Here is a 15,029-nt window from a genome sequence, read left to right on the forward strand (position 1 = left end):
CTTATTTTACCCACTTTTCTCAGTGGAACTGAACAGACTTGAAGTCTGATTTCCATTTCTGAAGCCTGGTACATTTACCTTGGCACCACATCCTACTGTGCCACCTGGAGGGTTTGCTCTGAATCCCCCAACAGCCCATGATAAATTTGCTCTAGTCAAAACTATGTGGTCACAACCCAAAGAAGAGAGCCAAATCTTCAGTATCTTTATCAGTAAAGTGAAATTGATAAAAAAATATGACAGATCTCTTGTAGCAGAATTTATACACACTTCTATTTTTCTCTTGAAAAATAGATTGATGTTTACTAAAGCAAATTTACAAATCAGTTCTCCTTTGGTCTGTGTTTTATGTTTTCTCTGTGAAGCAGGGGTAGCAGGGAGTGGACAAAAGCTTAAATACTATCTCTAAAGGCACCTTAACCTAAAGATTTAAATCAAAGCACATTCATCTCTAGCTTTAAAAGGTGCATTGGAACTGTGGTTTGGCCCTTAGCTTGACAATACATAATAGGCTTCTCAGAGTTGAAGCCAGGGAAAAAAGTCAAGAGGTTCATGTCTCTCTCTTTAAATGTTTTAAAATGAACCCTCTTTCTATTCACATAAAGGTTGAAATGGGAAGAGAATTGAGTGTAGATGGAAAACCAGATTTTGACCATAAATTGAGATTTATTTTTTATTCTTCCACTCTCTTCAAGACTTTGAATATTCAGCTACATCTGCTATATGATGCTTTGATTGTTCTGTTTCAAAATAGGTTAAAAAGAATGGTAGGGAGAATGGGATGTGAAGTGCATTGCTCACTATTTTAGATGTGAAAAGGAGAAATCATTAGAAAATTCATCCCAGCTTGTCAACTGGCTTGTTAGAGGAAAGAAGGCTGGGGAAGGGACTGGAAAACAAGTCCTGTGAGGAGAGGCTGAAGGAGCTGGGGTTGTTTAACCTGGAGAAAAGGAGGCTCAGGGGAGAGACCTCATCACTCTCTGCAACTCCCTGACAGGAGGTTGTAGCCAGGTGAAGGCTGGTCTCTTCTCCCAGGAACCAGCAGTAGGACAAGATGGCATGATCTTCAAATGTGCCAGGGAAGGTTTAGGTTGCATATTAGAAAGAGATTTTTTACAGAGAGAGTGATCAGGCATTGGAATGGGCTGCCCAGGGAGGTGGTGGATTCTCTGTCCCTGGAGGTGTTTAAGATGAGACTGGATGTGGCATCAGTGCCATGGGCTGGGAAACACAATAGGGTTGGATCAAGGGTTGGACTTGATGATCTCAGAGGTCCTTTCCAACCCAGTTGATTCTATGATTCTGTGATTCTAAACAAGGCTAAGAAATTTTTCAAGTACACATTATTTTGGGGTTTTTTCTTATTTCTCAGGCTGGCTCCCAAAACTGAAAATGATTTGGGGTTGATGGGCACGGCAGATGAAGGGGGATCTATTCAGCAGCAAGATACCATTAAAAGTTGATAATTCTGGGCAGATTAGTCTAAAGGAACAAAAGGGCTGTGAAGTGCTAATTACACTCAAGGACACCTGCTCACCCCCTCAGATAACTTCAGTGTGTTCCCATTGAGGTGATGAGTCTGTTCCCATCATTTCAGTTGCTGCTATGCAAGTGTGGTGAAATAGCATCAGATAATATTCAATTGCCGTTATATGCTATCTGACATTACGTCATCTGACAGGATCACCTTTGGGCAAATGAGAATTTTCACTGTTGCTCTCAGCTTCAAAATAAAAATTCATCTTGTGTATGTGCTGCACCTGCCAAGTTCCCTCTTTAATCTGAGTTAATAGTCCCTTCAGATGCAGCATACCAGCCATTCCATTCCAGAGGCTCTGATGTTATAGCCAAGTGTTAATGCATCTAAATTGCATAATGATAATTTTTCAGCATACAAAAACGACCTTACTGAAACAGGATGAGGAACAAGTCCCCCTAACACAAGATGTTCAGCCCCTTTGTTGCACGGTGGCCAGTGGAGGGCACGGCACTTCAGGATGGGGTCCCAAGGGGCCCGGTGTCTGCCCAGAGAAGGTTCCTCAGATCTATCTGTGCAAGGACAAAAAGGAGTTTGAAAGTCAGTGCCCCTCTGAGATTTCAGCTCCTCTCCAGTGTAAGAAGACAACCTCCACCTCTTGCAAGATTCTCTTACCTGAAGGTCTATCTCTTTTCTCCCAAAGATGTTTTTGACTTCTTTGCTGTTGAGGAAGATGTTGTTGGAGGAACATTTGGGATTAAAGCGCTGTTCCAGAGCAGGGGAGACCTGGCTCCTACACCTGCTAGGGATGTTCAAACAACATTGCCTGGCCTCTGGTGAGCCTGATAAGCGTGAAGGTCTAAGAGTTCTGCCTCAATGCTGAGCTGGGATAAAGGAGGTGCTGTTTGCTTTCTTTATGCACTTATATCTTAGGAATATTTCCCCCATATATATTACTTCAGAAATTGCTTTAAAAAGTAGGCTGAATGTAGCCTGAAGGCACTTGGCAGAGACTTAACTTCATAATAAGTAATTTTAAAGACAAGGGATGATATTGCAGGTTATTTTAATAAATGCCGGTGGGGGAGAGCGTTGTGACAGAGGGGCTTTCAAGCTCTCAGGGAAGTTGCTTCACCCTGTGGAAATGTTGCTGTAGGGTCCCTGATGATAGTCTGCACTGGGGAGGGGTTTGCAGGCAGCTCTCTGGGACTGAATTCCATCCCTGCCCCAGTCAGTGAAAGCAAAAGCTTTCCTTAGTCACAATTGTCATGTTCAGATGGCAGTGTGATGATTCTTGGAGTGTTCCTACTGACAGAAATTTGAGTTTTTCTTTTTTTTTTTTCCCCTTATAATGTTTTGCTATTGATGGATAAAAATTAAAGAACCGTCTTTTAAAAAAATTTTGTCTAATTTCTATCTATTCACGGAAAGCTGAAGGGATTTAATTTAAACTTTAATAAAGTAACATTAGGCCAAAAACTTCCATGTTCAAAAATGAGGTATAGTTTAAAGAAAAGTAATATATAATATAAGCTCACAAGTTGACTAGGAGCTTATTTATTTCTCTTTATTAAAGTCAAAAAGATGTATTTATAACCTTACACTATCAAAGTAATTAAAGATGTATCAGAGGTTTTTGTGCTTCCCATAATAGGCAGAGATAGATAACTGATGCTTTTCTGCAGATCTGGCAATTGTGACACTGCAAGATTGAGACTGAGGATGTCTCTGCTCCTGACCTTGCAGAATATGCTCACAGCAGAGGGAGGGAAGCACCAGGATCAGGGCCCAGGGCAGTCTTGTGTGCAAGAGATGCTGAGGAGTAGTTTTGGCAGCGGGAGAAGGGGAAGCAACGAAGCAGCAAGTGCTGGGAGTGAAGCAGAAGCACTGTAGACTATAGGATTGTAATCCTTTACTGCCTGACAGCATCTGTACATACCTCACCCTCAGGTTTGATATCAATACAGATAACTTATCCTGACATCAGTTCTGACATGAATTGGAGTTAGCTTTTCCTTCTTTTTTTTTTTTTCCCTCCATTCAAGCAGCTTTTTTTTTTTTTTTTTTTTTCCCTATTGTTTGAAAGCAAAGTGCTGGTTTGGGGGATTCAGTTAATGCTGGCACTTCAAGCTCACCATATGGCAGTTCCATCACAGTTTACATTCCCTAGTACAGCAATCTCAAAAGAGGTACTTTAAAAATTCAGTGTTATGCTGTTATTTGTCCCAAACAGCATTTTATTGTATTGGCATGGTGGTTTAAAACAATAAATGTGCTGTCTTCAATTAATGAAGAGTCAAATGAATTTTTTAGCAGCACAACAGTAAGAATCTTTCCACAATTCCTCATTTCAGTACTAGTTAATGCTACTAGTTTTGCTGTACCAAACCTAATGAATAATAAACAATGAAGAATTGAGATTTTTATAAGGAAGCAGATCTAAGCCATCCGCTTCCTCATCCTGGAAGAAAATGAGTGTAGAAGTCTCCTGAAAATTACTTATCCTCAGAGAACAAGTTTTTCACAGGAGGCAGGGAGCTTTCAAATTCTAGAGGCAGGACAGCAAGTCTAAAGGTTTTATGATGAAAAACCTCACAATAAATAAGGCTTCTATGTACACTAAATTATTCCAAGACTGTTTACACATAAATAAATCTCTTTGCTTGAAATCTCCTTGATGGAAATCTTAATATCTTGAGGCCTAAAATGGCCACTGTTGTGGTGCAACCTTATCATTCCCAGGGAAGACTAATGGAACCCAAACCCCAAATTTTTATTTAAGGAAGTCAGAATGCAGTTATCACAAGGTAGCAGAAAAGAGAACCTTTACCCAGCAGAGCAGAGAAATATTCACTGTAATGTGTTTCCTTAATCTAACAGAACAGTTTTCAAAGACATGAAGTTAGAGGGCTTTATTGACCATAAAGCTCAGTGTCTGTATCTTAAAAGTGTATATCATTGATTTAGTTTTATGTCACTCAGTTCCCACATTGTTCTTTTATGTACATTGTTCTTTTATGGCCATCTCATTTCTTCACTGTTGGATATAACACACAGCCAAAAGAATATCTAAATTAAAGCAGATATATATTCTAAGATATATATTGCTTTATGCATCCCTCTGAAATTAGGAATATATACTTGGACACTCTGTGCTAGGTTTGAAGTGAAATATGAATGCTGTAGAGAAACTAGGAATAGCTGCTTTATGAAAAAATTAGAAATACCCCAAGAAAGCTTACATTTCAAGAAAGATGTCAAATATGGTGGTTAATCAAAACAAAACAAAATAGCAAAGCAAGTATGTGGATAGAAATCAAATCATAATGGGTGATCACATTTGCTCTCTGCCACTTAGAAAGCTATTTTCTGTGATTCTCATGTCTTGTATACTGCCTTATTTACAAAAAAAAAAAAACCAACCTCTCTCTTCAAATCCTTTCACCGAGAACAATATTTCTCTAAGGTCTCCACAATTCAAAAGGATGGGTTATGTAAACTGGCAAGGGAGAAAAGATGGGGTTTGGAATTTATTTCTTTAAAGTATGTTCAGGTTTAAAATGTGGGCTATTGATGCTTTGACACCTTGATTTGTATCCCAGCCTTTGAATATGACTTTAGAATCAACTAAACCTCACAAAGCATTACACTCTGCAGAGAAAAGAAAGCCCAAAGCATAATCTGCTATTATTCCATGGGTTCTCATTAGAATTCCACTTAGAGGGTTAATTCATCATTGAAGCCTGGATCCTTAATTTTGTAACTATTGGATGAGAGGGAGAGGACAGAGTTGGATGATAAACAGAATTGGGAGTATTTCTTTTGACAGCTGTGTACTTACATCTTGAAGTCTTTTCAAGTGAGCTTTAAATTCTTCTGCTTCTGATCTTGAATCTAAATCTGAATAACAGAGCATTAATGCATAGTAGTAGCAATAGCTGTGTCCAAACTTTTATATCAAATAACCCTCATGTTAGTATTGTTCATTTATGTATCTGCCCCTGAGGCTATATTGTAAGAAGTTTGTATGAATCAATGAAGCCATTCCTGTCAAAGTATTGTTTCAGAATAATGTTGAAATTAATTATGAATTAATAATGAAATCTTGTCTCAGAGATTTCAAACAACAGGGAAAAAAAGGATTATAGAGAATAGAGGAAAGATTTAAAAATATGAAAAGACTGAACCCCCTTTGTTTCCACAGAAACATGGCAGTGGTTGGAATACAGCAATCTAGAAAGTAAGAACTATAAAAGACTGTAAGAAACAAATAAAAATGGAAAAAAAACCCACAGAATGTAAAGCTGATAGTGAAATAATTATGTAGAATTTAAGTGCAACTTTATCCCACAACGGTCAGTACAAAATTTAGCAATGAAATGTTTGCTTTAACAGGAAAAAATACAGACAACAGAATAATAATAAACCAATACACTGATTCATGTTATGCTTGTAAACAGTAATTAAATTTGTGTGAACAGCCTGTTTGGGTATCATTATGTAATAAATCAGGAATTTGGCTTGTTGAGGTAACGTGATGATTTCTGATACAACAGAATCTCACCCTGTGTTCAGGGAAACTGAAATCCTCCCGGACCCTCAGATCCAAACCAGCATTCTTAATTGGGTGAGTCTGAAACCAAACAGAATGAGAGTCATCACTGAATAATTAAAAGTTTACCTTGGAGAGCAAGCATAGAATCAATGAAAAAAAATTATGTTCCTTTGTTTTAGAAGTGACTTGGGTAGAGTGTTATAAAATAAGGGATATAGAAAGGAATGAAATGAGTTATATTTGACATAACCACTAAATTTCTCCACTGCTCTCAGAGGATTGCAACAACCCTTTAGATTAGCAGAACTTGTCTAAACATTCAAAACAATATAAACAATATAAAATGTGACAGTGTAGCATATTGCTGAGACAACCTAGGAATTCATAGCTCCTGAACTCTGGAGGTGTACCCAGAGAGCAGAAAATGGAATTATCAGACATGCCCAGCTCTGGGAAATAATCCTTTGCATCTCTCCAGCCTGTGGTGGGATTAGGAGAGGGAAGAAAAAACAAACGAACAAGGAAAACCCAACTCAGAAACAAACAAGCAAAAAATCCTAAATCTGGAGGTAAAGTTCAAAGTACACCTCAAAACTGTAAATTCCTCAGTCAGTCATAATTCAGTAAAACACAATCAAAAAAGAGGTCACTAGATATACTTTAAATATAAGGATTCTAGAGGAGCAACACCACCAAAATAAAGTTCTATTCTCTCTGAATAGAATAACATATGTTTGTTTGAGGAGTGTAGCAGTCATTAACCCTAAGATCCCTTTAGGAAGGGAGGTTTTACTGCCCAACTTAGCAGAAGGAAAATAAAATATTCTAGAGGCAATGTGCACTAATCCTTTCCTCAGGTACTGATTCCAAAAGACCAAGACCAATCCCAAGACCAGTTTTTTTCAGTAGGTACCAAAACTTGGAGGCTGAAAATCCTTATATGGCCCATGTTTTCTACATAAGCCATAAATATATTCCTTTTTTTTTAAATTATGGTGTTACTCCTTAGCATAACATCAGGAATAAGCACAACTGACAGCATTCTTCAATGAAATTTAAGCCTAAAAGTTCATTGAAATTTTTCTGTTCTGCACTTATTCAGTGTAAATCCTAGAGAAGCTTTGGAGCAGAGACCTTTAAATGGAAGACAATTCCAACTCCCAGGCATTTTCTGTGTGAAATGGTGGTGTGTGTTCATGCTGCAGCCCTCTTGATCAGGCATGGCTTCAAAAAGATTAAAAAAAGAAACTTCCCAAAATATCTAATGAGAATATTTCAGCAGAACTGTTGCCAAAAACAGACAGTAAGGCTGTCAAGTGTGAAATGAAAATTAGAAAGTCATTGGACATTCATTTGAATCAACACATAATGACCTGGTTTATGTTTCTGGCCCCTGGAAAGATGATTAGAACATAAAAACAACTTTCTGTGAAGGACACCAGGAATATTAATGAATCAGTCGTCCGAATATGAGCAGTCAGTGTCTTTAGTCTAGGTCCTTGGAAAATAATCCTCCTGCTAAAATGTTGAAGTAGACACTGGAATTGGATGAAAAGACCAGAAGAGTCTAAAAGGGAAGTAGATCTTGAATTTGGAAGCAAGAAGAGTGGCATAACTCTATCAAAAGCTTTATCAGCTTTTAAAAGTGTAACTTAGTTATAAATTAAGAGAGAAAGCAGCATGTGGTATTGTGTATTACATGGGTTTGACACCTCTGCACACCAACTGAAGGTCACGCTGCAGGAGACAGGCAATGAAATTCAGTGTTTTTCCATTTTAAGAGTTTTGGGTGCCCCCATGAACAGTTTGTGTTGTCAGTGGAGCTGGAACAGTTGGTGTCTACTGAAAATCTGTTCATGTGATTCTGGTCGACAGAAGGGTGGAAATACACGGTAGGAAGTAAAATCTGAAAACAATTCTGTGCTTCGGGAAATACCCTTAAGACTTAAAGAAGAAGCTGCTGTTTATTTATGGGCTGCACCATTGCATTTCTTCAGTCATTATCTTTGCATTTTTTTTAAGTCAGTTAAAAAAAACCCACCCTGGATGTAATGACAATTTAACTCTGAGGTAAATGTGTCTAAACTGGATTCCCCCATTTGCCTAATATTCTTTGAGATGAGGATGCTCTAAAAAAATGAAAAAACAATAGGGAACTCAAATGTTGAAAGAAGCATGTGATTATGAGGGGTTTATTGGTTTCAAGCTTGGCTGCTTAAAAGCACCACCAGTTGTATTCACAGCCTCTATTTGGGGGATGTGACCTATTCACTCTTCAATAGATTTCATGAAATAAGATTTTATATAGGATGTATACAAGCATTTTTAGAATTCCTTGCATGAGAATGCTTAATTCTGTGTTTTCAGTGGATTTTAATGTAGTTTTTACAGGTTTTTCATAAAACCTATACATTCAGGGAAAAAAAAATAAAATCAAATAAATGCTAAAAAAAACCTGTTAAAATGTTTTTTAAAAAGAGTCTATGATATTTTAAAGAAAAGGTGTTCTGGTATCTGAGCTGCAGTATATTGGAAAGAGAAAAAAAAAAGCTTTTAAAAGCAAGGCAAACTTTGCATTATAGGGTTTTTCCATTTAGATATTGAAAATGCTGTCACTAGGAAGGTCTTTATTTGACAGAAAAACATGTTTGAAACCAACAGACAAAACCTCTCTAATTGACCCCTATTCATTATAATATTGATTTAACATCTTTGTCGTTCTACTCTTGTTTTATTCATGAGTTTTAGAGCAGAAAAAAGTCTTCAGTGTGAACTTCTTCACCGTTGAAGACTTTACAGCAACATCATGTTAAATAAATTTAATAGTGGGGAAGTTTTTGCCTCCAACTACATGAGGTCTGGGCATCCAATTAAATAGGAGTAGAATGGAGGGGAAGATGTAATTTGTCAGTGAAAAGGTGATCATACAAACATCCAAAATCTGGATTTAGATTGCTTTTATCTTACGCTTCTCTTCCCTGGGTTCAGATTATGGCTCAGGATCTCTAGCAGGGATTGAAAAAGTCATTTTACAGGTGGTAGATGTGACTTGGCTGTACAGAAGGTCAGTGAGCTTATCTTAAACTGCTGATGTGCATTAAATTAACTAATCCAGAAGGATTTTTGCATCTATTGTGGTGACCCTGGGTTTTCCACTCCATACCTCATCTGTGGATGTTGTCAGATCGATGGGAAAGTAAATGATGTGCAAGTAACTTCTGGCTTTTCCACCTAAATAAAGCACTTATAGGTTCTAAGATACCAACGACTGTTTTGGGAATAGATTTCCTAAGAAACAAACACCTTTTGAAGAGGGATTTCTGTTTTAAAGTTTGTTACTTTTGTGCAAGCCTCCTGAAAAACAGCATTCCACTCCAATTAACACAAGAATTAGAAATAAATGTATATTATTAATATTAGAAAATATATTGAAATATACAGAGATATTTATATTTATATGTACAAATACACGGTGAGGATGATTTTATGTGGTGGGGAATGGGATTCTCAGTATGCCATTCTAAAATTAAATCTTACAAAGCACTACTGGCAAAAAAGAACTCTCAAAATATAAAAAATCATGAAGGAGATTGTACAAAGCTCTAGAGTTTTGAAAGGAGAGATTACCACCACTTACCCAGCCCAGGCTGCCTCTGGAAATCCATTAAATGTATTTTCATGGATTTTTAAAAAAAAACCTCATTAATTTAATTGTAAGATTCTTGGAGGAACTGAAGCTAAATTAAAGTACAAACATATTTTATAAAGATTAAAAAGAACAAGGAACCACAGACTTTTTTTTTATTATTATTATAGACTGGACATGGATGATATTTCCATTTATGAACATTGCTCCAGAATTTCTATAATCTGAGGCTCACTATTTTATGAGATTTCTTTTCAAATATGTAAGATTTTAGGAATCAACTTTTACAATTCAACTTTACACTTGAGACCAGACAGCAGTTTTTTGTGGTTTTTTTTTTTTTTTCCTGATCAACAGGAAAAGGGCACCCTAGAATTCTCTGTCTAAGACAATTTCTAAATATTGTTGGGGCTGAAATTAGAAAGTGAGTGGCAAGGAGGGAGAGGGGCTCAACAGTTGCAGGGGACTTGGAGCTGTGAGAGGCAGGCAGGAGGGTGCCAACATTGCAGGCATTCTGCCTAACTGGGGGACCTTTACTAATAATGGTCAAAAGCTTAAAGAGATTCTGATCCCTCAAAGCAACCGTCTAGAAATCTCTGCTGTGCAATTCCCCTCTTCTCTTCCTGTTGGTCTTTTTCTCTCTTTAAAGATCAAATAATAATGGCAGGTTTGAACTCTGTTTCTAATTAATTTTACTTTCAGATGTTCATTTGGCAACACAGGACTACAAACTGTAAGAAACCCAGTTGTATCTGAGTCTTTGGTTGGTTATTTCCGTCTGGTTTCCCAAGGTGAAACTCCTCAGTTAGGGCATCTCTGCTGGCCTCTGAAGTTATAAAGATTTGTTATGGCAAAAATCAAAATAGGAGACAAAACACTAACAGAGTGCCTTGAAGTGTTCCAGAAAATCTGAAAATCTGTAATCTGAAAAGGAGGTTTCTCTGTTAGTGCAGTGACAAGAGTGGCAGGGGAGTGGAAGGAGGATGCAGTGTTGTACTTTGGTTTGACACCAGTAGAACTGACAATTCCTGGGGGGTCATTATTCAGCATGATGGACCTTTAGAGCGAGAGTCACAGAATCTTCCTGTATTTGATATGACATTTATTTATGAAATGCCCTTTGGATATTTATTTAGGTAGTTTCCTTTGCTATTTATTTTAAAAATGTATGGGCAATGTTTTCTTTAGTGGTGCAGAGTTGCACTTAAGTCACAAAAAAAAAACAAAAACAAACCCAAAGCAAAGCAAAGCAAAGCAAAGCAAACCAAACCAAACCAAACCAAACCCAACAAAGAACACCTTTTCCTCTACTGTGCTAGTCAACATTTCCTACTCGGACAAAAGCTAGAATAAATAGTGAAGATCAGCTACAAAATGAGATCTAGGACCTAAAGGTACTTGCAGTAAAATCTGAATTCAGTGCAATCTAAATTATGCTCACAAAAACTCCTCTTAATTCCAGAGCTTCTCACAGGGAAATACCTTGTGCATCCTAACTTATTTTGTCTTGGGAATTCAATCGAGCAACAAACCCATTAGAAAGACCTTCAGTTCAAACTGAAATGTTACTTTCTGTGCAGCAGCAAAGGCTGATTCAGTTTTAGGGTGAACTGCCACTTTCCATTGTATTCCAGAAGGGAGTGGGAAGACAACCCTAAAGGGAAAAGTTGCTGTCTCAGAGAGAGGATATAAAGGGAATTACAAGTGGCTCACAGAGAAAGGTGTGTGTTCCAGAAAGCTGTGCCTTAAAGGTGAGGGACTGTCAGGCTTAAGCAATAATTGCCAAAAGGCAAACACAATTATATTTTAGGAGGGAAATTAAAGCTGATAAAAATGGTATTTTGGTCATGAGATAAAACGGTGTGCTCATGCTTTGACAACAAGGATGAGGCTGGAGCTGATCAAGATACTGCACCTGAACTAAAGGAATGCATTCACTCAGTTTTCAGTGAGGATGATAACAGGGAGCACGAGGATGGAGGCAGGAAAACTGCTGGAAATAAAAATAAGCATATCAGAGAAAAACGGAAATTAATTGTCATAATAAAGATAAAGGGGAGATAGATAATTTCCACTCCAGAATACCAAAACTGCCATAAAACTGCTCTTTGAAAAACCAGTTTAATAAATCTATCAAACTGAATGTAGTATTAGATAACGGGTAAATAACAAATATACTGAGGTAGGAAGCTGTTGATCTGTTGTTTTGACTCAGAAACCTTTAATACCATAACAAGTATTCCAAGAAAGAAAAAAAAAAGACTGAGGTAAAGGATGAAAAAAAGAATTACTGGAAGCTGATGAAGCAACACTGTATATTTTATACTGGGCAGAAAAACAGAAAGTATGAAACTCATGCCAAAAAAATTGACCTGCATTTTCCAGCTGAGATTGACTCTTGAGTCTAATAACATCAGCATACAAATTTCTAGAAAGGAATTCATGACCTAAATAATGCATTATTTCATGCATTCATTCTCCTTTAGGCAGTTACTTCCATATATTTTACACTATTTTAGGCTAAAAAAGAAATAGGAAATTGATACAGTTACATTTATGGCTTGGTTTTATGGCTCACAACTGTAGGACATAACTTAGTTCTACATTTTATCACTTCACTAATTATTGAAAGAATTTTAACTTTTGCAGGTCCTACTCATATATTTTTCCTTAGCACAGAGGGAACTGTAGTTCTGACAGCTGTGCTTGTGTAGAACTATTTGCAACTATTAATTGCTGTAATATAAATACTTTTTTGGATCCCCATGTCAATTTGTGTTATAAGTATCAAGGATAGGAATAGTTCACTCGGGATTTTTAGAAAAATCATAATACAAAACATGCAAAAGCTATTTTACTTTATTTTAATCAAAAAAGCAGTTTCACTTCCAAAGGGAACAATCAACAAACTTGTAATACAGAGTCAAGAGCAAGTCAGTCAGTCATTTAAAACCAAAGGTAGCTGGATGCAATGCAAAAGTTATTATAACAAGTGTTTCTCTATTTTCTTCCCCTTATTTTATGATTAAATCTCTCACCCTGCGTAGGAAGCTTTATTTGCCTTCAGGAAGAGGAAACCAAGGGAATACCTTTTTCCTGAACATATTTCTTTATTACATTCAAGCTTACAAACACTGATTTTCCTTCAGTCATGCATTCCAGCTTTCCTGTTTCAGATGGACTTTGAGTGTTTTGTTTTTCTCAGGATTAAGAATTTCCTGGTTAGAACAAATCAAAGGGGTTTCAGCTGCCTGATAATATATAATTGCCTACTTACAGATTTTCACAGTGTCCCAGTTCCTTGACACGTGTGGTATCTCGACATGTTGTTGTGCTTGGACATATGAGACAAATGGAGAATGTTGTCTCCAGCACATTAATACTTCACTCAGGTTCTGACACAGATCTCATCCCAAAGCTGTTCATTTAACCATCGTATTTGTTTTGAGCTGTTGCCTGTTTACCTGAGGAGCTTAAACATGTGCTACTGCAATGAAACATTCCCAGTTGACCTTAAACTGCACTGACCTTTATAATATGGCTTTCTAAAGATGTCACATTTTACCTATAATTGTGCATAGTTATTACCCTTTGTCACCTGCTGTTTTTCAAATGACAATTTATTGGTAAGTAATTCCAGTCTTCCCAAGAACCATCTTCCTCTCTTCTTCCCCCTGCACAACTACACAGCTTCTCACTTTTTTTCCATATATCTTTTTATGGAATTTATAAGTTATGGATATGATGTCATATACGTGTTAGGGAGAGTCAAACTGAAGTGGCTACCAAGCAGCAGCTGCACCTGCAGCTGTTTGTTCCATTGTTTACTGTTTTATCACAAATTAAATTAAAAAACTTTGATAATGGATGCTAAATCATCACTTCGTAGTTCAGAGAGGTATATAAATGTTCAAGCATATATTTGTGTTCTCTATAAATTACTATCATGCATTAATTTCTGATTAATGGCTCTGCAGTTATTTAAATTTGAAACATCAGGTTTGTGACTGTTTGATAGAAGGATGTCAACTTCAAGAAAAAAATCAATACATAAACAAGTATATCAGCCTGCTGACAAAAATAAAGTGGCAGATGGTAGTCATGTTGATCAGCAGTGTTCACAAACCATGACTGCAGAGTGTGTGTGGAAAGGATGAAAATACCCTGCACAGGGCAGATGACCAAACAATTAAAACTGATTTTGTTTTTTCTTTCAGTCTGAAAGAAACCTAGACTAACATTGAACTGATATCTGTCCAACAGAGAGGAAAAAGGGAAGAAACAGTTTATCTTTTGGTTTGTACCACTGATACACAGAGGGACAGCTCACCAGCAACAAGGCATCCACAGTATCCTGATGAAAAGCGATCTGTTAAATCATGTTTTCACGCAGTCATTTATGTGAGATTAACATTTCCAGAGTCTGAACAAGAAGAGGGTATCACAGACACTTCCAAATAATACAGAAAAACATAGAGCAACTTATAAACAATCAACTTGTAGATGGTGAAACTGCAGTTGTCTCTTCAATTGCCATGAAAACATGTATAAAGTGAAGAGGCTTTGCTGTCTCGTTGTCAGGAACTATTGGCCCTTGCAGAGAGACTGTGGCAGTTATAAAACAATATGCTGAACAGATAAAGATTTACCTTCGTACTGAGAAGAAAAAATCCTTGGAGTGTTCTTATAATGCTCATTTTTCTTGCTACACTTATTGTAGTTGCATATGAAAAAGGCCATGGACTGTTTGGAGGGAGTGGATGTCAGCTCTAGGTGTGTAACACTCGACTTCATCTGTGCCATTGGACTATGTGTAGGCTGAAGTTTTTGGTTTTTGCAGCTTTACAGAATTAAAATCCGTTCAATTTTATAATATTAAATAGCTTTCTGAGCTATATTCAATCTATGATACAACACAGGGACCCTAAAGAAAATGAGTAAGTGTAGAAGTAGGAGAATTTGATTCTGGTTTGTTATACAGTGTTAAAGAAAACCAACTCATTTAAGAATTTGCATATTGTTGGATTAGCTCTTTCCTCTAAGCAATAGCCTGATTTTTTCATGCCTTAATAGCACATGAAGTCTTTGCTATTGTATGGGTGTCCCAAGCAGCACAAGTTGGATGAAGTGTTGGTCACATGCACAATTCTAAAACAGTCCCCAAACATCTTCTATTTAAAATATCTAAGTTAACTTTCAATTTAAGTGATACATTATATTTTTAGAGAGTTAGAATTTGAAAAAAGAAATAACATGATGCAGTCAAACGATGCACTGTGCATCCCAAGTGGAAGTGCACAAGAAATTAAAATGTGCATGAAGCCAATGTGATGAATTGCTTAGGTGCCTTT

This window comes from Empidonax traillii, unplaced genomic scaffold (assembly GCF_003031625.1).
Source record: "Empidonax traillii isolate 1590-97213 ecotype Southwest subspecies unplaced genomic scaffold, ASM303162v1 scaffold145:size929809, whole genome shotgun sequence".
NCBI lineage: Eukaryota > Metazoa > Chordata > Aves > Passeriformes > Tyrannidae > Empidonax > Empidonax traillii.